At 35.5% G+C, this 23,722-nt stretch overlaps 1 non-coding gene across 1 annotated transcript; it reads left to right on the forward strand.

Moving 5' to 3' along the window:
• The first annotated feature begins 7,910 nt into the window (after window positions 1-7,910).
• On the forward strand, window positions 7,911-8,072 carry LOC126012711 (U1 spliceosomal RNA). The gene has a single exon (XR_007497127.1). It is a non-coding gene; the product is annotated as a U1 spliceosomal RNA (small nuclear RNA).
• Window positions 8,073-23,722: the final 15,650 nt, after the last annotated feature.

Consider the following 23,722-nt stretch of genomic DNA (forward strand, 5'->3'; position numbering starts at 1 on the left):
TGTGTTTAACATGGTACTCTCTGACCACCAAGGATGAGACTGCATGCATTCTCCGGCATTACCAGAACATTACTTCTCAGCAATGACATCTCTGACTATTGATTCTTTTCTATATAATTCTCTTTATTTAAACACCGTGATTACAAATATGATTATAGTTGTATGATTACAGTCATGTAAAGAACACCCCCCCTTCACCAGTGCTACATTCTCACCACCAATTTCCCAGATCTCCCTCCTCCCCACCCCACCCACACCTGTACTCGAGACAGGCTTTCTACTTCCCTCATTCATTCACATTGTTATGATAGTTTTCAGTGTAGTCATCTCTCCAACTGCACTCATCACTCTATGTGATGAGCTTCATGTCATGATCCGCAGAAGTTTCTTGCTGGCCTTCTGGGGCTCCAATGATGCTTATGTTGTTTCTGTTTAATGTTCCTTTCTGTTCTGTTTGAAACGAAGTTTTTTTTGTCACTGGTTAACTATGAGTGTTTTTTCCATCTTCTTTTGCTGTTTTCCGCATTTCTTTGAGTTCATTCAATTGGTCCTCAGTAGTTCTTACTCTGCTGGTGAGACCTCCATGGATTTTTCACTTTACCTACAGAATTTTTCAGTTCTAATATTTGTGTTATTTTTAATTTCTGTTCTCATATATCTTGTGTTTTATTCTAATCTGTTCCATTGCTTATTTTTGCTCACTGAACATCCTAGGCATTTTTGATTTGAACTCCATTTTAGACAGGTGTTACTACATACTGTGTCTACTAGATTGCAATTTCATCCACAAGGTAAGGTAGATTTTTGTGCTGCTTTATCTCCACTCCTTTAGTAGTCTCAAAGTGTTTCTTTCCTGTGTCATTGTCATTCTTTTCGCTTCCAGGGAAGTCTCAGGGGAACTTATGTGTGTGAGCCACTTAAGCAGTTTTGCGACTGAATATATGGTTGTTCTATGGAAGGGTGGGTCACAAAATCCATTTCTTAGGGAAGACCAGCTAACTCTACCTCTGGTCTGCATATTCTTCACACCTGTTTTCCCAATTTATCTCCTTCTCTGTCTTTTTAACTAAGTTCATAAATCAAGAGTGAACTTTTATTTTCATTGTCCTTCTGGTATTTCTATAATTCAAGGTTATTCCTCTTATTTTTATCTTTCAAAAAATTTTTTTTTGGTTTTTGGGCTACACCCAGTGACGCTCAGGGGTTACTCCTACTATGCACTCAGAAGTCACCCTGGCTTGGGGGACCACATGGGATGCTGGAGGATAGAACAGCAGTCCATATTAGGTTAGTGCATGGAAGGCAAACACCCTACCGCCTGTGCCATCACTCCCTTTCTTTCACAAATCTTATATTCTCTTCTCCTTTTACCTCTCTTACATTTTTAATTAATTTTTCTTGATGGGCAGTATTTTTTTTTTTTTTTGTGGTTTTTGGGTCACACCCGGCAGTGCTCAGGGGTTATTCCTGGCTCCGTGCTCAGAAATTGCTCCTGGCAGGCACGGGGGACCATATGGGACGCCGGGAATCGAACCGATGACCTTCTGCATGAGAGGCAAACGCCTTACCTCCATGCTATCTCTCCGGCCCCGATGGGCAGTATTTTGTCTGCAGTATCTCTGATATAATCCTCAGTATGTTGAATTCTGTTTTTCTGGCTGGCTATTGTATTTTCTAATTTCTTCTATTGTATTTTTATGGATTCTCCAATACTCTGGGTCAATTATTCTTTCAGTTGGTTGAATTTTCTTCTAATTCATAAATAATGCTTTATTTCCCTAGCTATTTCATGTATCATTCCTCAATGGCGAGGCTTGAGGCTTTATTTGAGCTTATTGATTTGACAGGACTAGTGCTCCTATCTATCACAGCACATTAATTCCTTTATTTCATTATTGTTTTCTATGATTTATAGTAGATGTGATTTGAGATTCAGATTCATAATTGTCTGAAGTCTGTGTTGTTAAAGAAAACTATTACTTTCTATAATCTGTTAATCTAAAATGCCAGTTCCCAAGCATGCTATTTCAGTGTTCAGACAGATGAATAACTTATGTTCTAGTTCTTATTAGGAAATGGTAAATATTTAAAGTAAGATATTAAAATAAGAAACACTTGGAGTTCTTGAGGTGGAAAGGATAAAGTTGTAGTTTTGATGTGCTAACATTCATATTTGTGCATTTGGGGGTTCAAGAGACAGTGAAATAGGTGTTTCCCAGTGCATGGAGAACCATGAAGAAGTGCCGCTGGGTATGGGTACAGTTGGTTGTGCAAAGATCAGGATCCATAATAAACTTAGATAAGAAAAGAGGATGGCATTTGCTTTATGGATCTCTCAGCTCATGCCCTGGGTTCCACAGATGGGTGTGTGGGCTCCTAGATGCAAGATGATCATTTGTCCATAAATTCTATTAATTAGAACTTATGATATACTATGTGAGTCCAAGCCCAAGTAATTTTCAGAAAGTTGTCTGGTACCTAATAAACCCTTAAATGCTTAGATGACACATATTTTTCTGTGATTTTACTCCAAATTTTTATTATTTATTTATGTGATTTTTTTAAATTTAAATTATTTGAGACTTTTTTTAGTCACCATGTATTTTAATGTATTTATTTGCCAAGATATATGACTTCTTTGATTATATTTTTGAATATGAAGTAGTCTGATTATATTTAATTATCTTCATTATATCATGATAAGGGAAATCAGAAAGTTCATATCATATAAGGCAATTATACTGAGTAATATTTTTATTTTGATTTGTGGCTCACAGCCAACTATGTCCATTGAGTTCTGTAAGTGAAGGCAATCACACAAAAACCTCAGCTACCAACAAATTGTTCAGTAAATCCTCAATCAGAAATAACACCATTGTGAGATATAACAGTTTTCACAAATTTTATTTTACTGAAAATTTTTTTTATAATTTCCATTATCATTTTGTAATAAGCAATACAAATAACATTATTTTTTGCTTCCTACAGGGGCAGACTTGGAGTGTGTCTGAGAAACTGTTGACAATCGTGGATTGAAGGACATACTAATGGTGGATTGGTGTTAGAACATAGAATGCCCAAAATAACTGTATTATGAAAGCTCTGTAAATCACGGTGCTTAAGTAAAGTTAAAAATACAAAATGAGTAATTTGCTTTGATAAGTTCCTACAGGTATGATTTTACAAAATGAACTGACCAATGTAATGCAATAAGACATGGAGTTTATTTACCAGCATGCTGGGGTTGCCTCTCTTAGGTAACGACCCCTTACTGAACTTTCAGACTCCTTTAATAGTTACTGAGGCTTCAAACCATCAGTCAACCTTTAAGTTGATTGGCTGTTGCCTAGGCTATTTCCTTTTATGGATAGATAACTAGAGTGAAAATATTGTGGTTTATAAGACTTTGGGGTCTGCGTCAGCTGAAGTAGTAGAGGAGGGGCTGGGGTGCTCGCTGGTGTTGATTGGTGCAGGGGACAACCAGAGCTACTCCACTAGTATTAATGGATTATCAAGATGATCCAAAAACGCTTAAGGTGCTGTGGACCATAAATCAGGGCTTGGATGCATATGATGCAAAGATCTTCACCACTGTTGATATCTCCTGGACCCAGTATGCTTATTTATTAATATAAAAAGATTTGTGTATTTACTATCTTCTAAGTTTCTGGTAATTAAGTTTAAAAGTTATAGATATTGATGGTTCCTTATTCTGATGTGTGGTTTATTTATTTGCATGACTGATTTGGGGTTCACACTCAGTAGTGCTCAGGGGTTACTCCTGACTCTGAGCTCATGAATCATCCTTGGTGAGGCAAGAGGAATCATACTGGATGCCGGGGAACTGAATCTAGGTCAGCTGTGTGCAAGGCAAATGACTAACTGCTATATTATCACATTACCCTTAAATGTTACTTATTTTAAAGCAAACTTTTAGTAGCTAAAGATGCTGGGGCAATTGAAAAATAGTCTTTGACAATGTCCTGAGAACAAATGTTGAGTATAGAATGATGTATATTGATTATAAATTTATACAAAAAACAATAGATTGCAAGGGCTGATCATTCTAGTCTTGACTATCAGTATTTATGATTACACACTGTGGATTTGGCATATATCTTGGTTACATAAAGACTGAATCATTTTTCCTTTCCTATTTTTATAATATGTTCCAATATTTTAATACCCCAAAAGTATATTTTAGGGTATGTAGATGCTTACTAAGATTATTCACATATATATTTTTGTGTACTACTCTTAAATTTAGTATAAGACTTTAGTTTTTATTAGAAAATCTGGTAGTTGTTATAGCTGCCAGGACATAGATAGTGATTATGTATAATAAAGAATAGACAGACGTAGGGGAGTCCATCACATATACACTCATACACAGCCTTTTAAACAGACATTGGAGATCTATTTGTAGGTTGCAGTTGAAGGACTGACTCTTATGGAATGGGTCAGAGTGCTTAAAAATATGAGGCTGGCACTGGGAAGAACGGTTTTCCAATTTCTAGGCAATTCATCACTGGTGAAGGTCAACTTTGCTAAATAAAAGCTTCTGGGGTTAGATTGTGCATGGAGAATTTTTGAACAGTCATAATTTTCACATATAGAGTAATAAGTAATATGGTAATGAGCACTGTAAAAGGAATCTACCCATAAAGTATAATCTACTGTATTTCGATTATCCCAGGTTACTTCCCTGAAAGTAAACTGACAACATAGGCATTATGACTTGAATTGAAAAAAAATGAATGAATTGCAAAAGCATACACAATGAATGGGGCCTGCAACAGAAGTCTATACTGTGCAGTTGCCTATTTATTTGAGTTGTCTCTATGTACATAAGCATTAGATCATAATAGCAAGCATAATCAAATGGAAAATGGATAAATTAGAGTATTTTGTCAAGATATTGCCATAGTGAGCACTGAATTTGCCTTTTATATGATAGAGCACTGAAATGTGAAACTAGGGATACCAGCCTGTATCTCCAAGAACCATTGTAGACAAAGAAATCAAAGAGTCATTATAAATATAGTAAAGTTAAGATGCTAGAGCACTGTAGCAGGAGTCTCTGCCTTCTGTATCTTTTTCTATAGATAAAAGCATTTGAACATGATTAGTCCTCAATAATGCTCAGTTGATTGATTACCTGTTCAATCTAAATAACTGTATCCATTGCTGCAGATTGCTTTGAAATATAAAATAGAATAATGGCTTTTGTGTTGCTCCTCTTCCATTCAATTTGTTTCCTTCTCCTTGATATACTCTGGCACAAACGGTGTTCAGTATATCTTCCATTTAGACCGTTGTGTTTCTTCATGTAGTTATTCTAAATCCCTCATATAAATTATATCATTTTGTATTTATCTTTATTCTTCTGGCTTATTTCATTTAATATAATATCTTCTAGTTCTATCCCAGTTGCTGCAATTTGTATGACTATATCATTTCTTACTGCTATGTAGTTTCCATTGTGTATATGTACCACATCTTCATGATCCACTCATCTGTTGTTAGGCATCTAGTCTTAGCTATTTTATTGAGTGCTGCAATGAATAGCGTGTGCATACTTCCTTTTGGATGAATGTTTTTCTGTCCTGGGGATAGATATTCAAGAGAGGGGTTGTGGGTAATATGGTAGCTCAATTTTAGTTTACTGAAAACCCTTCATACTTTTTCCATAGGGGTTGGATCAGGCAGCTTTCCCACCAGCAGTGGCGGAGATTTTTTTTCACCATGTCCCCACTAATAGAAATTGCTCCCATTATTTTTTTATTTTAAATTATTCATATTTTAGTGAATAATTTTAAACTATGCAAAATATCTTAGATTTTTTAAATATGATTTTTATTTTGATCATAGTGGCTTACATATTGTTGGCAATAATATTTTAGGTACATATTAACATAAAATCAGGGGAATTCCCATCACCGAATTGTCTTCCCTCCACCTTCGTTCCCGTCCTACCTCCCATATCCTCCTCCCTAACCCCCGGGGCTGCTAAAATAAGTGGTCCCCTCTGTGCCTACCTTACTACTTAGTGGTCTTACACCTGTTTGGTCTTGGTACCTCCCTTATTTCCCCCTCTAAATGAGAGGCGGGACTAGATAGTTCAAGTTATGTGGTTTTGTTTGAAGAAGAGAAATTTAATAAACTGGGGTAAAAATTAAATGGCCGAAAATGGGCAGAGTCCTTCTAAAGACTCTTATCGGTTTGAGAGACGAAGGGGAAAAAGAAGGTGAAACACCCCAACAGTACAAAAAAGAAGTGTCAAATAAAATATCTAGTGAGCACTTCAACAATAAAAATAAGCACCACATAAATATATGTGTCATCTTCACTGATGAAAGATGGCACCTCATTGTTGTCTTGATTTAGATTTCCCTAATGATAAGTGATTATGAACATGTTTTCATGTGTCTGTTGGCCATCTGTTTGTTGTTCTTCTGATCTGTGTGAATATCTTATTAAATACTTTCTTCAATTCAATTCAATTAAATACTTTCCTCAATTTCCATTGAGGACTTAAGTACCCTGAGGTATCCTTAGACACTGTGAAGAGCTTTAATAACCATTTGGACTTAGCTGGGCTGTTGCCCCCATCTATTAAAGCCACTGAATACATTTTTTTCTTGTCCTTTCAAATTTCAGATGGTCTGGAGCCAGAAAAGTGGTGTATCGGTAGGGCATTTGCCTTGCATGCGGCTGACCTAGGACGGGCCATGATTCAATCCCTCAGCATCCCATATGGTCCCTCAAGCCAGGAGAAATTTCTGAGAGCATAGCCAGGAGTAACCTCTGAGCATCACCGGATGTGGCGCAAGACCCAAATACAAACAAACAAAAAAATTCCAGATGATCTGATCAGAAATTCCGTATGCTATTCACTAAGTCAGGCAATAGTTCTCTTTTTAGTCATCTCTGCTGCCTTTTGAGGAATTTTGGCAGAGAAGGCAGAGAGGAGGTAGTTAAAAAATATCCTTGATCTTTTTTTGTTGGTCAAGGATGAGTCTATAATGAGTTCTTGGAGAATGAGTGAGCAAATGCAGGGTACACTGTGTGGATATGAAACTACAGAGGTGTCAGAGGTGGGTGTGAAGGCTGCTGGACTCAGGTGAAAAGAAAGGGATACCATGTGTGCCATTGTTTTATTACAAGGTATAAACCCCAAGTCTATTTCCTCTCTGTGCTTCCATAAAGAAGTATGATTCTTAATTATTGAATTATCTTTGCATTTGGATATTATCTAATTCAGACCTATTTCATCTTTAAATCTGTTTTATAGTCACTTAACACAAATGCAAATTCTAAAATAAGTTACTGACAAATGTGTCTTAAACAATAACAAAACAGAAAACACTGGTGGTAATCTTAATTGGGCTTTGACAAGGGAGGACTGATATATATATATATATATATATATATATATATATATATATATAATATTGATTTTTTCCTTCTATATACTATCACATTAACTACACTATTTCTGCACTGTAAAGGAAGTGCAAGAGACACAGTTTTCTCACTGTCAAAAGGGTATACACTCTTCTGTGTACAATGTTGGGAAGTGTGAATAGATTTACAATGTGACAAGCCAGGTGTGACACAAAAACAAAAATAAATAAATAAATAAAAATATATTGTATAGGGGCCAGTGTGGTGGCACAAGATGTAAGGCATCTGCCTTGCCTGCGCTAGCTTAGAACAGACTGTGGTTTGAACACCTGGAATCCCATGTGATCCCAAGTCAGGAGCGATTTCTGAACTCATAGCCAGGAGTAACTCCCAAGCATCACTGGGTGTGGCTCAAAGAAACCAATAACAACATATATACATATATATGCATATATAGTGTATACATATGTATACATATGTATATATATATATATATATATATTATACTTACCTGGCAGTGAAGATACCATGATCACAAAGGTGGTTTTCCAGGGCATGACTCATCCATTGTACTTCAGATGTGCTGACCCCTGTGATTATCCAAATGTGAGAAATTTGACTGCATAATTTGTGATAGTGGGGGACTGCGTTCATGCTCTCCCCTGAAAAAATATTTTATGAAGTTGTAAATTAATTATCTTAATGAAAATGAGGAATGACTTGAAGAGTATTGGAACACTGTTTTTACCCCAAACAAATGCATTCTCCAGTTTTCTCTTTCCTCATCTCTTTGACATGTAAAATCCACCTAGACTAGGTACTTTTGTCTTTCACTGAACCGTCCCCCTCCCAGATAAATTTGAATCCTCTTCATCTAACATGCTGACTTTATATTTTTGAACCATTTTGGCCTTTTTCTATCTACTACCCTAATGTGTCAGTTTCACAGCTGTAAGATATTGATCAATCTATTAAATATGTCTGTGTGTGTATGTGTGGTGGCCACCTTTATGATAGTTTTTTATCTGCTCTGTGATGCATACAATGTCCTTCTGTGTTCTCACTTTCCCTCTTTCCTGCCTGCCACTCTGAAAAACCTTTTTAATTTTTTCCTATACTCACTTATCCTGGAATTGTTGCCATCCTATTAAATCACTTTTCCTTTACACCTCACCTTTCCACCTTTCCACTTTTCCCCACCCTTTCTATCTATCATTACTGTGGACATCTGCTCCTGGTCAGAATCCCACAACCAGGATCAGCTTTTTGAGTGGGCCTTGGCTCAAGGACATATCTCAGCCCATGACTGCAGCCAGCAGCTACAAAAGATTTCCACCACCTCCCTGACTGTCATCAACTGACAGATCAGCTTATTGGCTGAAGCAATAATTCAGATTCTACCAACCTCAAAATTATTTAAAATACAAAAGGAGGATATTATATTTATTCATGTGTATATTTTTGTTGGGATGCCGTATTGCTCATTTGGACTTGTTCAGTAGAAAATGTTAGGGGGTTAGATATACATTTTTATGTGTATTTCTTGTAGAAGTGTTGTTACTAGACTTATGTATCAGGGATTATTAAGTATGACATTAACTGAGGGATAAATATTACAACTTTGCCATATTCCCCTGGTATCCCAATAAAACTATGTGGAATTTTCCTTTTCATTTTTGCAAAGACCCAATAAAATGGGAAAATCTTTTGTAAGAGAGGAGTTCCTGTCTATTAGGGATAGGAACTCCATAATTTATGTGTTGCAGGAGGCTTTTTACTTTGAACATGTGTCATGTTGACTCAACTTAAGCTTCAGTTGCTCTGAGACCAGCCCCATCCCTAGTTTGTGTCACAACATGGGAATCAGGGCAAGCTTCTGTGCCACCCTGGAAATGACTTGCAACCAGGGCAGGCTTTCATGCTACCCTGACAACAATTTACAACTTGGGAGGCTTCTTGCCACCCTGATAATAACATAGAACTAGGACATGTTGATACCCTGATAACGACATAGGACCTGTAAAAAACCCAAGAACTGTAAGTACAGAACCTGATTACAACAACCACCTTAAGAAGAACTTTTCCTTGAGCCTAGAAAATAAGACTCCCTGGTATTAGGCAAACTTAAACTGTCAGAAGCCTGCAGTTGAAGATGTAATCAGATGCTTCCTGGGTAAGATAACCCTACTCTTCAGCTAAATATTTTTCTCTTTTATTCCCCAGGCTTATTGTGCCTATGCGAAATACAATCACTCCTTTAAGTCCTCTCTTATATTTCTGCATTTTAGTAATATCAGGAGGGGGAGATGTTGAGGTAATCAGTCTTTACCTAAATCAGTATAGCACATCAGACTTCACCCTTATCTACTATGGCTTCCCCTTTTACAAATCAAAACCCTACCTGGAGGGTAAGAACCTTTGGATAAGTTCTTTTTCCCAACCTATTCTCCACCTATAGGGTGGTTCCATCTTCCCAATAATGACTGAACCCTCTGAGCTTCTCTCTCTCCCTTTCTTCCCAAACCCCTGGCTCTCTTTCTTCCCCTCTTTCTTTCTTTCTTCTCCTCTTTCTTTTCCTTTCTTTCTTCTTTCTTTCTTTCTTTCTTTCTTTCTCTTTCTTTCTTCTCTTTCTTTCTCTTTCTTTCTTTCTTTCTTTCTTTCTTTCTTCCTTATTCCTTCCTTCCTTCCTTCCTTCCTTCCTTTCTTCCTTTCTTTCTTCCTTTCTTTCTTTCTTTCTTTCTTTCTTTCTTTCTTTCTTTCTTTCTTTCTTTCTTTCTTTCTTTCTTTCTTTCTTTCTTTCTTTCTTTCTTTCTTTCTTCTTTCTTTCTTTCTTTCTTCCTTCCTTCCTTCCTTCCTTCCTTTCTCTCTCTCTCGATTTGGTCGAAAGTCCCCAAAACCATGTTTTATCTCTCTCCAGTCTAGTTCCTGAGGCAGGTCTGTTCCAGAAGAACCTCTTTGATGTTAAATACTCCTTTAATATGGATATATAAGCCTAAAAGATAAGTATAGGGGATAAAGATTTTCTTGCATATAGTCTTCTCTTGTTCTCTTCCCTAGCATCAATATTGTCTCCTGAGCACCACTAGGAGTAATCCTTGAGCAGAGACAGGAATAAGACTTGAGCACTTCTGGCTATGGTGCCCAAAGCAATTAAGCAACCAATCCATAAATAAATAAAATAAACATGGATACAGTTTGTGTAAAGGAAGACAAACTCAGTTTCTGGAGCAAAGATCATAGATATGATCTAAAGACTGTTCCAGAAGAACAGACTGTGATACACTCTGCTTGCCTGCCTTGCATAAACTTGTGAGTTTGATCTCCATTATCAGGACCATGTGCTTATCATTTTACTGATTTTATACTATTTGATATTGTGAATATTATATCTCCAGAGTACTTTTGCCAAATGTGTGTGTACATAGCAACTAATTTTAGAGTAATTTGGCTAGGAGTATGATCCACAATGAGTACATATGTGAGCACCACTGGATTGTGCACAAGTACAACTAGAAAAATGAGACTTCAGATCACTTGTATAAAATACTTCTAAATGTGTGTGCTTCCTGGTGATTAATGCAAGCAGCTTTGTTACCCACATAAAATACAGAATTAAATGTGCATGTGTCCTAATCAAACAAGTTTGTGATGCCAGTTATCATAAAATAACAGCAAAAAACCAATAAAGGGGCTCAAAAATCCTAAAAAATTGAAGAGTTGAACTGGCAGTAAAACTAACTACCATGTCTTCAGACATATGAATTGATTTGTGAACTATAAAAAAATGGAAAAAATACAGCAAAATATAGTTTTATAAACAAAGTTAATAAGTTTACATATTAACTTTTAAAAATAGAATGCTGAATGGTAAATTAGAAGTCACATTATTTTCTTAGAAATATGTGTATACTTTGTGGAAAATACAAGAAAAATTTAATAGAGGATGGAAAATCCCTTAGGAAGCAATTATAATAAAGGAATCTTGAAGCTGCAACTTACTTAAAAATGGTAAAATGAGGGGCCGGAGAGATAGCACAGCAGTGTTTGCCTTGCAAGCCGCCGACCCAGGACCTAAGGTGGTTGGTTTGAATCCCAGCATTCCATATGGTCCCCCGTGCCTGCCAGGAGCTATTTCTGAGCAGATAGCCAGGAGTAACCCCTGAGCATCACCAAGTGTGGCCCAAAAACAAACAAACAACAACAAAAAAAAAAAAGAAAGAAAGAAAGAAAGGAAAAGAAAAAAATGGTAAAATGAAGAGGACTAGTTTTATATGGGATATTGAGGAAAAAAACACTTGCAAAATTGCCTGTTTCCAAACAAAGCAAAAAAAAATGTGGTTTGATAAATAGGAAAAGTAGTTATTGATGGTGATAAATACTAATTTGAGAAAAATTGTAATGAGATCTATTTCAGAGGATTTATCTGTAGAACATGAGCAACCTGGAAACCCTAGAGCTGGAAGTTGACAATAGATTTCAAGATAGTCTAGACAAAAATGTCATCTTGTATGTTATGAATTAATAATAAAACTGAGAATACAAACTCTTGGATAAAAACTTTGCATAAATTCCCCTTTTTCTTTAGTGGCTTTATTTTCTAGATCCATTTTAGTTTCTTTGAACTTCCTTTGCATCTAGTGTTTTACATTTGAACACTGAAGTTCAAGATTTTTTTTTTTTTTTGTATTTGGATATATTTCAAATACTCCTGGTTTCTAGAGGTATCAACTCAAATGTAACAATTCCTTGGGTCTCTTTACATGCCCCAGATGGTCTTTATTTTTCAGGATTTTTTTTCACAAAACATGAAAATAAACAGATCATTTTATTTATAACCAATTATTTTGAAGTTAGTATGAACTATTAATGTGAAAATCCGATTATCCCTCTCTGTTGTGTTCTGACGTTACTTGAAACTGACATATTAACTCATTTAACTTTTAACTTCCAATATATGTGTACTATATATCACTCCATCACAAAACAGTTCAAGTTTTGAAATTCATATAGCAAAGTCCAAATAGAATTCGACCTTGTTGATTACTACAAATGCCAATCACCCTTTATGGTTCAGTATTACTTTTGTTTACAGCTTGACTGACTTAATGCTTAACCAGCTCAATTATGTGTAATTTTATGTTATAGCATCTCAATTTTATATAATATGTAAGTAAATTTTCACACTTATAATTTACTTAAAAATAACACCTTTGGGTAAACCACCTTAATTTATAATTATATATTCTATTATGGCTTCAATTAAGTTGCTTTGTGTTGTGGATAAGTCTGAATTTATCTTGTCAGCAATTCATGAGCAGTTTGCTCTTTTATTCATTGAAGCTAATAAATGGAGGAGGAACTCTGATTAGAAGCAATATAAAATAAGGACAACTAAATAAACTCAAAAGACAAAGGTCAGCTAATGACACAGACACCATCTAGGAAAATGTAGATATAAATCAGAATGTATAAAAATTCAAATTGCAGAAATATTTACAAAATATAGGCAAAGTTGTGTTTCAACTTATACTCAAAAAAAATCTGAATGACCACAAATTAAACTAGACAGAGATTTAGAACTTTAGGCAAAAAATTTTGTGGGAAACTATAAAAAGGGTTTATTTCACTTTTAAAAGAAAGAATAACGTGAAGTGAGCTAGCAATTTAAGCCAATGAGAAAATTAAACTTGCAAGGAAAAACTTATTTTAAAATTAAATTAATTTTAAATTAAATTCAAAAACATAATATTAAAATTAAATTATTCATATCATTACATAAATCAGAATTCATAGGTTGCAATGATTAGTTTTCTATCATACTATATTTATGTCAGGTACTGATGTCAGCTTTGTTCACTTGAGTAATTTGACAATAAAGCTCTACCTTTGCTCCCATTCGACCCAGCTATTCCACTCCTAGGGATATACCCTAGGAATACAAGAATACAACACAAAAACCCCTTCCTCACACCTATATTTATTGCAACACTATTCACAATAGCCAGGTTCTGGAAACAACCAAGATGCCCTTCAACAGACGAATGGCTAAAGAAACTGTGGTACATATACACAATGGAATATTATGCAGCCATCAGGAGAGATGAAGTCATAAAATTTTCCTATACATGGATGTACATAGAATCTATCATACTGAGTGAAATAAGCCAGAGGGAGAGAGAGATGCAGAATAGTCTCACTCATCTATGGGTTTTAAGAAAAATAAAAGTCATTTTTGCAACAATCCTCAGAGACAATGAGAGGAGGGCTGGAACTTCCGGCTCACTTCATGAAGCTCACCACAAAGAGTGGTGAGTGCAGTTATAGAAATAACTACACTGAGAACTACAATAATTATGTGAATGAAAGAGGGAACTGGAAAGCCTGTCTAGAGTACAGGTGGGGGTGGGGTGGGATGGAGGGAGATTTGGAACATTGGTGGTGGGAATGTTGCACTGGTGAAGGGGGTGTTCTTTACATGACTGAAACCTAATCACAATCATATTTGTAATCAAGATGTTTAAATAAAGAAAAAGAAAAATAAAAATAAATTTAAAAAAAAGCTCTACTGTTGGGGCCGGGCGGTGGCGCTAAAGGTAAGGTGCCTGCCTTGCCTGCGCTAGCCTTGGACGAACCGCGGTTCGATCCCCCGGTGTCCCATATGGTCCCCCAAGCCAGGAGCAACTTCTGAGCACATAGCCAGGAGTAACCCCTGAGCATTACCGGGTGTGGCCCAAAAATAAAAAAATAAAAAAATAAAAAAAAATAAAAAAAAAAAAAAAAAGCTCTACTGTTGTCAGTCTTCTCAATCCTGAATGGCTTATCATGAGGTCCTAAATGTGGTATGTGCCCAATGTCAAGACTGGTATAATTTGCTTCAAAGATCACATAGTGTGGACATTCAATTCCTGTGATCTTTGTTAAGCAACTATCTAGCTGTAGCTCAAGACCACCTCATTTATACAATGGGATTCTGGAGCTGTCAGGAAGAAATGTGGTTATGATCTTCATGGGAAGATAAGTTAGTGTCAGATTCTGTATATTGGTCTTATTTTCATTCCCAAAAAAAGATTTTCATAAAATGCCATATAATAAGGCAGACATTTAAAAAGATTAGATTTCTGGGGATGAAGTGATAGCACAGTGTTAGGGCATTTGCCTTGAACATTGCTGACCCAGGACCAACCTGGGTTCCAACCCAGCATCCCATGTGGACACCCGAGGCTTCTAGGAGTGATTTCTGAGCACAGAGCCAGGAGTGATTTCTGAGCACAGAGCCAGGAGTAATCCCTGAGCACTAAGCACTGCTGGGTTTGCCCCCCCCCCAAATAAAACCCAAAAATTAAAAAATTAAAAGATTAGATTTAATGTGTTCAAGAAGGAACATAGGGGTTTTTTATATAAAGGCAATATTAACAAAGTAAATTAGCTATAGACTGATAGGTAATGGGAAAGTGAACAACTCAGCTGGAATGCCCCAAGATGTTTTCAGCTTTCTTTGTCTGTGAATGTAAGAGTCAAGGACATTTATTTTATATTTATTTGGTCTCTTATTCTCTGTCTTATCAGGGCCTTTTCCCGGGCTGTACGTTGTCTCAAGATTTGGAAAACCTATGTTATATATCTTATTTATGTTTTTTATGTATTATTTATTTTTATTTTTTGGATCACATCCAATGATGTGATCTACTGTATCTGTTTTCAAAGACCATTCCTGAGTGGACTCAGCGAACCATATGTTGTGCCAGACATTATATCAGGTTGGCTGCATATATGGAAAATGCCCTACCAGCTGTACCATATCTGGCACTAGCCATAGGGTTTAAAGTGATATCCTGAGTTGTGAGTGAGAGGGAGCAGAGAGTAACTCTTCAGATATTTTTTTCTCCAAAATTTCTTGGTTTTCTGACATTTACTACCTGTAGTCCTTCCACTACCTGCATCCACTTGTCAATAGAATTACAACTACTGTTACAGAAAATTTACAACATTCATGTTCTCTATACTTCTGTAATTCATATAGGAATTATATGACACAGATATCATTATGAGGAACACACAGCTCAAGTTCATTATGCATTTGAAGATACATTGCCTCTCCATTTTCCTAAATATTTTATTTACTTATCAATTTGCTCTCAATGTTTTATATTTTTATAATAAATATAAAAGTTTACATAATAATGATAAGTGTTTTGATAGATGAATCTAGTAAATACTTTTTCTTGATATTATCAATGCTAATTATGTTGGTGGGAACTGTAAGAAGTCAAGGATGTGGCAGTTTTATTATATTGTGTCATTGTCCTCCTATATGACCCACCTTTATCTCTGAGAAAGAAGTTGTAATGAACATTAGGGTCCATCAGACCCATAAAGCAGCTGTTAAAGTACCTGTAGTCCACTTGATCTACACACCATGAGAACTTGTCATCATCACCCACATTTCGGGGAGGTCTCAGGAGAAACAAGACTTCAAGAGAAATTAATCCCCATGTAGGAGGAAGAAATTGCTTTTAGAAGAAAAAGAAAGTAAGTCCTGAACTCTATCCATATCTCCCAGGTTAATCATGAACACCTACATAAAATAATTTCAGGAGGAAACAAATATTAAAGAAAAGTACTTCCACTTAGAAAATGTGATAGACAGGTAGAAAAGATAATTCTCTACAATTAAAGAAAGGAAGGATATATCCCAAGTTGGAATGCTTTGACATCAGAATGCATGCTGATTAATTCTGCAAATGGTTTTATGGGTTTATTTTTTTCCCTACCTGTGAAAGCTAGTTTGGTTAAAAGCTTGTTACTAATAAAACCTATTTCTATTGGTCTGAGATGAGAACCTCTTCCTAGTGTTTGGTCAAATGAAGAGTACTTTGAACTTTAATGGTCTCTTTCATATTTACAATAAGAACTATTTTTTTTACTCCTAAAGTTTCTGTAAGGATAAGGTTGGGGTTATCTTGTTGTTTACTGGTGCTGGCAACAATAAGAGGGGTTTTTGGGGGTGGTGGTGGTGGTGGTAGTGGTTTAAGTTCTAAGGGGCTGTATATAGTGTTTATAAGGGCTTACTTCTAGATCTAGGCTCAGGGATCACTATTTATTCCGGAGATTATTTGTAGTGCCAAGAATAGAACCCTGGCTTGTCGTGTCAAATCAAGTGCCCTGATCACTGTATTGACTTCTCTGGTCTGTTCAGTTTTATCTAACTAATTTCCTGTATCTCCAAAATGGCTCAAGTCTTCAAAGGACTTATAGGCTGGCAATAGAGTAACATTTCTAGTTTTAGGGCATATGATTGTTTCATTGCCTTCTGAAATGTATTGCCTGAGACTGCCTAGATATCCAGCTGTAGCAAAAACCTACCAATTTATGCAGATATGTCTGTTATATATGTGCTATATATTTTAAATTCTCTTGTATTTTCTCCAGTATAGTATTTCGTGCATCTATTCACTTTTCTATTTTATTTAAACTCATTTTTAATTTGCCTTGAAAAAATGGTTACACAGCTGTATCTGTTTCACTTTTTTGTTTGTTTGGTTGGTTTTGGAGCCACATCCAGTGATGCTTAGAGGTTACTCCTGGCTATGTGCTCAGAAATTGCTCCTGGCTTGGAGGATCATATGGAATGCCAGGGATTGAACCCAGGTCTGTCCTGGGTCAGCCACAAGCAAGGCAAATGCCCTACTGCTGCACCATCGTTCCTGCCCGTTTCACATATTTATCTTAAAGATAGTACCAAGATTCTGTATGGAACTCATATATTATCTATTTTTATTATATCAGTGGACAATAATGATAAGTACTTTAGCTAATATTATTTTCTCAGCAATCTATGTGGTTAAGTAGTTTTGTTTTGATTGTAGAAAAAGAAATAGATTAAAATAAATAAACAAAATTTTGATAGATTGTAATTTATAAAGTGTGTTTGTGTGTGTGTGATAGAGAGAGAAGCAAAATTGTTTTTATTAAATTTTACTTAAAAATATATGAGGGGAGAAATATGGATTTTGGAAAAAGCACAGGCCTCTCCATCATGGAAATAAGAATCCAAAGAAACAGATAACCAAGCAAGATATTTGATTAAGAAAGAACCTGAGCTTGAAGAGCAAGCCTCTCTCTTTGATTTTAGTTTTATCTTTTTGATATTGTTTTGGATTTGCTGCCACTTCTGGAAGTGATCAAGGCCTATTCCCTGTTCTGAATTCAGAGATCACTGCTGAAAAGGCTCAAGCAACTAATTGTGTTAAGAATGGAACCCGGATGAGTTGCATGCTATATTAGAGGACTATCCACTGTACCATCACTTGAGCTACCTTTACATTTGGATTGAGGGGCACTGAAAGTGCAGCCCAAATCTATCCTTTGCTCTGCACTCAGGAGACAATACTTGTGATACTTAGGGGACTGCAAGTGGAACTGGAAATTTGAAATAGAGGTAGTAGAATTCAGTTCAAGCGTCTGACCTCTTTTACCTCATATATCTTGGACTTGTAACCTGTGCTTTTCTAGCAAGTCCCCTTTTTGGTACACCTACTTCTTTGAAGCATATATAATGTAATTTTAAACAATCAAATCAGAGCTATAAGTAACAATCGATTCAATCTCTTATTTATTTATATGTTTTTACATTAGAATCTTATTAATGTTATTTTTAATCTTTAGTTTAATAATGGGACATTGGATCTAACTTTATTTGACCATTATATTTTATAAAAAAATTACCTTCCAATTTTTTCAGCAATGTTTTCAAGTTCTCAAATATGATATAATCTCCGGAGTGAGTTTCCATTTGACACAGTATAATAAAAATTATTAAAATAACAATAGAAATGTTTAAGAATTATAAATAAATACTTTTGTATTATACTAATTAATATTTTTAAAGACTGAGAACACAACTATTAATTAAATTAGATGCTTAGAGTAAGTTAAGCAAAATATTTTCAAGTTCAAATTTTTTATAATTGCATGTGGAACAGCAATATATTAAATACTGATAGCTAGATAAGGATGTAATAAAAGTTTATGAATAGCTCAATATATAGCTGAACACTTCCTCCTGATTATTACTTTTTCCCAGCCTTACCTGACTGGCATCACATAGTAAGCAGAACACATTATGCAATAAGGTAAGTTTACAAATAATATTTTGTTACTTTTATCTTTGCAAATAATTATGTGCCCCTGTCTTTCTGTTGGCAATAGTTATGTTCATCTATGTTTTTGTTTAAAATAGCATACATATCAAATTTCCATTTGTCATTTTAAATGCAAAGACCCTTGTACTAAATCAGAAACAAAATTTTAGGATATGAAACTATTTTTTTGCCTAATTTTTATAGCTTATTTTGAATTTTATTTTTTATTTATTTATTTTTTTTTTGTTTTTGGGCCACACCCAGCGGTGCTCAGGGGTTACTCCTGGCTGTCTGCTCAGAAATAGCTCCTGGCAGGCACGAGGGACCTTTTGGGACACCGGGATTCGAACCAACCACCTTTGGTCCTGGATCGGCTGCTTGCAAGGCAAACACCGCTGTGCTATCTCTCCGGGCCCTGAATTTTAAAATAATGTCAGAATTCGTTTATATTATCTATAGAGAAAAACATACATAACAAAGATTGAAGAGTTATGGTCTATAGTTTACTATCTTCCCATAAATCCTTTAATGATCAATCACTAAATTACTATTTAATAAAGTCAATATACATATCTAGATAAGAACATAAATGTCTAATTTTCAACAAATTATTTTCCTAAAATAATTTTAATATAAAGAAAATTATAATCACTGGAATTGTACATCATATGAACAGTTTTAATGCTGATCGCTTATAAGTATTCATGTGAATAAATTAATTTTAGTACATTAATTTTATACTAATTTGTATAAGAAATATTTATGTTATTATATTATTTTGAAAACATTTTAAGATTTAGTCTATAATTATTTTTCTGAATATTGAACTTGGAAGCACAGGCTAGAATTAAATTATTTTCCTTAAACATTTTCTGGGAGGTTGTGGTATTTTGGTCACAAACAACAGTGTTTAGTGGTTACTTCTGTTTCTGTCCTTAGGGATCATTCCTAACAGCTCATTCTGTACACTTGGTATAAGTCATCCACACCAGATTGGCTGATTGTAAAGCAAAATTTTATTGCTGTAGTATTTCTCATAAATAAACATATTTTCTTAAGGTACATTTAAAAATGGAGCTTGGTTTTCTTGATGTCAGACTCTGGCCTACTTTCCTGATAATTGTTTTATAAATAATACTTCAGTACAGATAATATGACTTAAAATTTGAAATATTTTATGATATAGTCAAATGAAAAAGGAATCTATGCCTCCAAGCATAGATTAAAACATCAAAATGGAACATACATTTAGAATTTCATATGGGTAGAAATAGAATTTAAATTTTTATTATTTAAAATAAGCATTTCATTTGAATAATAATGCTTAAGTATTTATTTAAAATTAAATGACAAGCACTGTATTAGAAAGACATAAAAAGACATAATAGTAATGCATGTATGCAGTATGAAGGTAAAGTTCTTAAAATATTTTAAAAGTAGCATCATAATTAGCGTTCATTTAAGCAGTTACTATCAAACTCAATCTCTCATCACTGCATCCAAAATTATATATAATCACAAAATACAGAAACATGAAAACTTATTCATCAGTGACTATTATAATATTAACCAGAAAGGTTTTGTTCCACTTGAGGGCCAATCAATGAAACACAGTGACAGTGACAGTGACAGGTCTGCATAATGAGCTTTTCGAATTGCAGGCTAGAATATGGTTGATGGACTCACGCCCTTACCATGTTAACACCCACAGTGCAATACGTGTTAACAAAGCCACAGTCAAGTGTGAAGCTGGTTTCAATTTGTTTAAAAAAAATCATCTTAGCTGGGTGCTTACAATAATAGTTTTTTATAGAAATAAACAGGGAAGAAAAGATGAACTGCTTGCTCATGAGCACAGAATGAGCAAGAGAATCTCCTCACAGGCAGCTGCCCTCAAAGCGACAGTCCATCTTATCTATTAACCTTAGCAAGTCAAATCTTTATAGTTTTATACAGAGGGGAGAATAAGATAGGGAGAATTGTTTTATATGCTCAAGGGTAAACTGGCAATAACACTGTTCCTTGTCTAGTAGTTTACTGTTTTTAATTTCCTTGTTCATGTTACATAATGTTCCTTTTTACTTAAAAAGTACTTTTACCTTTGGGGCCTGAGAGATAGCATGAAGGTAAGGTGTTTGCCTTGCATGCAGAAGGTCGGTGGTTCAAATCCCGGTATCCCATATGGTCCCCCAGCCTGCCAGGAGCGATTTGTGAGCATAGAGCCAGGAGTAACTCCTGAGTGTTGCTGGGTGTGACCCAAACCCCCCCCCACAAAAAAGGGTACTTTTACCTTACAATTGATATACTTATACTTTAATCTATATATGCTATTGTAAACTGAAAATTATCTTCAAACTGAAATTATCTGCAGATTCATGTTTTCTTTGTTCATAGAAAAATGTGAATTACACAAATGTCATGATAAATGATGGTGATTTATAGTAGTTGCATATTTTACATTTTTAAACGTATATCTCTTTTTTTTCTTTAGATGGCAAGAAAGAAATTCAGTGGATTAGAAATCACTCTGATTGTCCTTTTTGTTATAGTTACTATAATAGCTATTGCTTTGGTTGCTGTATTAGCAACTAAAACACCTGCTGTTGAAGGTAATTGACATTAAAAATAACTATATATAATAATGACGTTAAGATAGTGTTGAGCACTAAAATATTGGATGTTGAAAAGTAATCTATGAGGTGAAACACAAAGAAAGATCTCGGTAAGTTCTAAAATTTCTCCAAAATGTTCTATTATATTGCAGTTATTTCAATGAAAAAGTGTTATACTTTATTGCCTTTGTTATTAACAAATTTCCTTATATAGTGATGCATTAGAAATGGCAGGAAATCCAAAAAGGCAAAGGAAATTACATATTGCAGGTATCTTGGTAAAGTGAGAGCAAAGTAAATAGCCCTGAGAAAAGGTGTTTTCTCTGTTCTGTTGGACTTATCTTGGTTCACCCATAGAAATGTCCTTTGTGTATTACCACCATTGCAGTTCTCAAGAATCATGGATTCGGGGCCGGGTAGGTGACGCTGGAGGTAAGGTGTCTGCCTTGCAAGCGCTAGCCAAGGAAGGACCGCGGTTCGATCCCCCGGCGTCCCATATGGTCCCCCCAAGCCAGGGGCGATTTCTGAGCACATAGCCAGGAGTAACCCCTGAGCACCGCTGGGTGTGGCCCAAAAACCAAAAAAAAAAAAAAAAAAAAAAAAGAATCATGGATTCATGCCAGAATGAGGAATTGATTTTTGCAGGAAAAGGAATAAAACAAATAAATAAATAAACAAACAAACAACTAACCTTAGCACAGGTGTTGCAGATCTCTGGCCACAAAAAATTTCAGGAAGAGTAAAATCGTTTTGAAGCAAAATCGTTTTCATGGAAAGAAAATACTTCGATGTGAGGAGAGAGGAAAAATGGATTGCATGGTCAACAGAAACAGGTTTCTGCAGAATAGAAAAGGCAGAGATGTGTTTTGGGAGATCATATCCAAATTCTCCAAATTTCCTTTATCTGGAATTTTCTGCAGATGCAAGTTAATCTGGGTGTTGTCACAGAGAAAGCCTAGACTTGTTATGATTCTTTTATTTTATCATACTAAGAGTTCCTTAGTATACTTAGGTATACTTAAGTATACTCTAATAGTGCCTCTTTTGCCTTGTCCCTGCCTTCAATACATGAAGTCCATTGCTCTAAAAAAAAAAAATAGTGCCTCTTTGCTTGTTTTGTGCTTCAGTTTTTCCATCTCCAAGTAACTCAGTATTTACATCACAAAGGACTGCAATCTTCATGCCTTTGGGGCTAGGCAACTTCTTAAATTTAATTACTAAGAACTCATTATAACCCCTTTCAGCCTCCATCTATCTACCTGCAACAAAGATGTGGATAGATGGTGGAATAATTATATTCTATTTATGAATGCACCTATTCAAAACACTGGATTATATCCCACTAGCAGGAGTCCAGAGGAAAGTACATTTTTACTATGCTATCAGGTTCTTGAAATTTATCTGAAAGATATACAAAATAAGGTTTTGAAGTTAGTTTTAGTTGTACAGTTTAAGTCCCTCTCTAATACCCAGACCTCTATTTACCTATGAACGATTCCATTCATCTTGTTTACCCCTCCTTGGTCCCGTGCAAGACTTAGGAAGTCCTGCTGTCATCTTTTGTTAACCAACAGTATGTGGTGGCTGCTTGGTTTCTTCCCTGTGCTTTTTCTAGTCAGTGAGTATCCTGTTGTGAAATCTTGTTGAGTTTCTTTATGACTGTACCCTACAGATTCCCTTTTCTCCAGACTCCAGACCATTATTATCCTCTGAACCAGGCTGCCTGTCTGTACTTAGAGTCTTGCCCTATTCTCCCCTTGCTGAGGCTTTTGAGACATGCTTGGCTTCTATTGTCTGGCCACAGAAAAGAGGGCAAAAAGCACTTTCCTTTTTCTGTTGCTGTTCTTTCTTTTTATCTGTGCATCCTGTCCCTGACTCTCCTTTCCTGGCTGAGCCTTGCTGTTATATGCTGCCATTTCTCCAGCTCCTTGTTATTCCATTCTTTATTGTCTTTGATTATGTGATATTAGAGTTACTTGGATAGCTTAATTTTACATTATATAGTTTATCTAGTACTCCACTATTACACTGCTGAGGTATCAAAAGAGACAGCAACCAAGCTGAGCCTGAGGACCATGTATGGATTGGGAATGAATACTTTCCTCCCAGGTTTTCCCAGATACATAAAATCACCTGGAAAGAGGAATTGGTATTTGCAGGAAAAGGAAAGTCATCTCTTACCTCAGGACAGGCTTTTTTTGAGAATATTACCTTCACTGGGGAGGGAGTGTGGAAGAAAATCATTCAGATGGTGAATCAGTGAAAAAATAGATTAAATTAATAAAAATTAGATTATTTCACTCTTTTTTATATTTCTGGGCCAATCTGGCTGTGTTCGGGCTTCCTCTTATTTCTGTACTCAATGATCACATAGAGAGGGTTTGAGGAATCATATGGAGTGTTGGGGGGCCCAGATCACCTGTGTGCCAGGCAAGTGCTGTACTGCTATTCCACTGTTCTGGCCCCAATTTTTATAAATTGCCTTGATCCTTTCATTTTCTTTTCAAGACACTTAAATTTTCCTTAAGCATCAGCTGCTGCTACTGCTGTTACTGATGATGC

The sequence above is a fragment of the Suncus etruscus genome, chromosome 6 (assembly GCF_024139225.1).
Source record: "Suncus etruscus isolate mSunEtr1 chromosome 6, mSunEtr1.pri.cur, whole genome shotgun sequence".
Lineage (NCBI taxonomy): Eukaryota > Metazoa > Chordata > Mammalia > Eulipotyphla > Soricidae > Suncus > Suncus etruscus.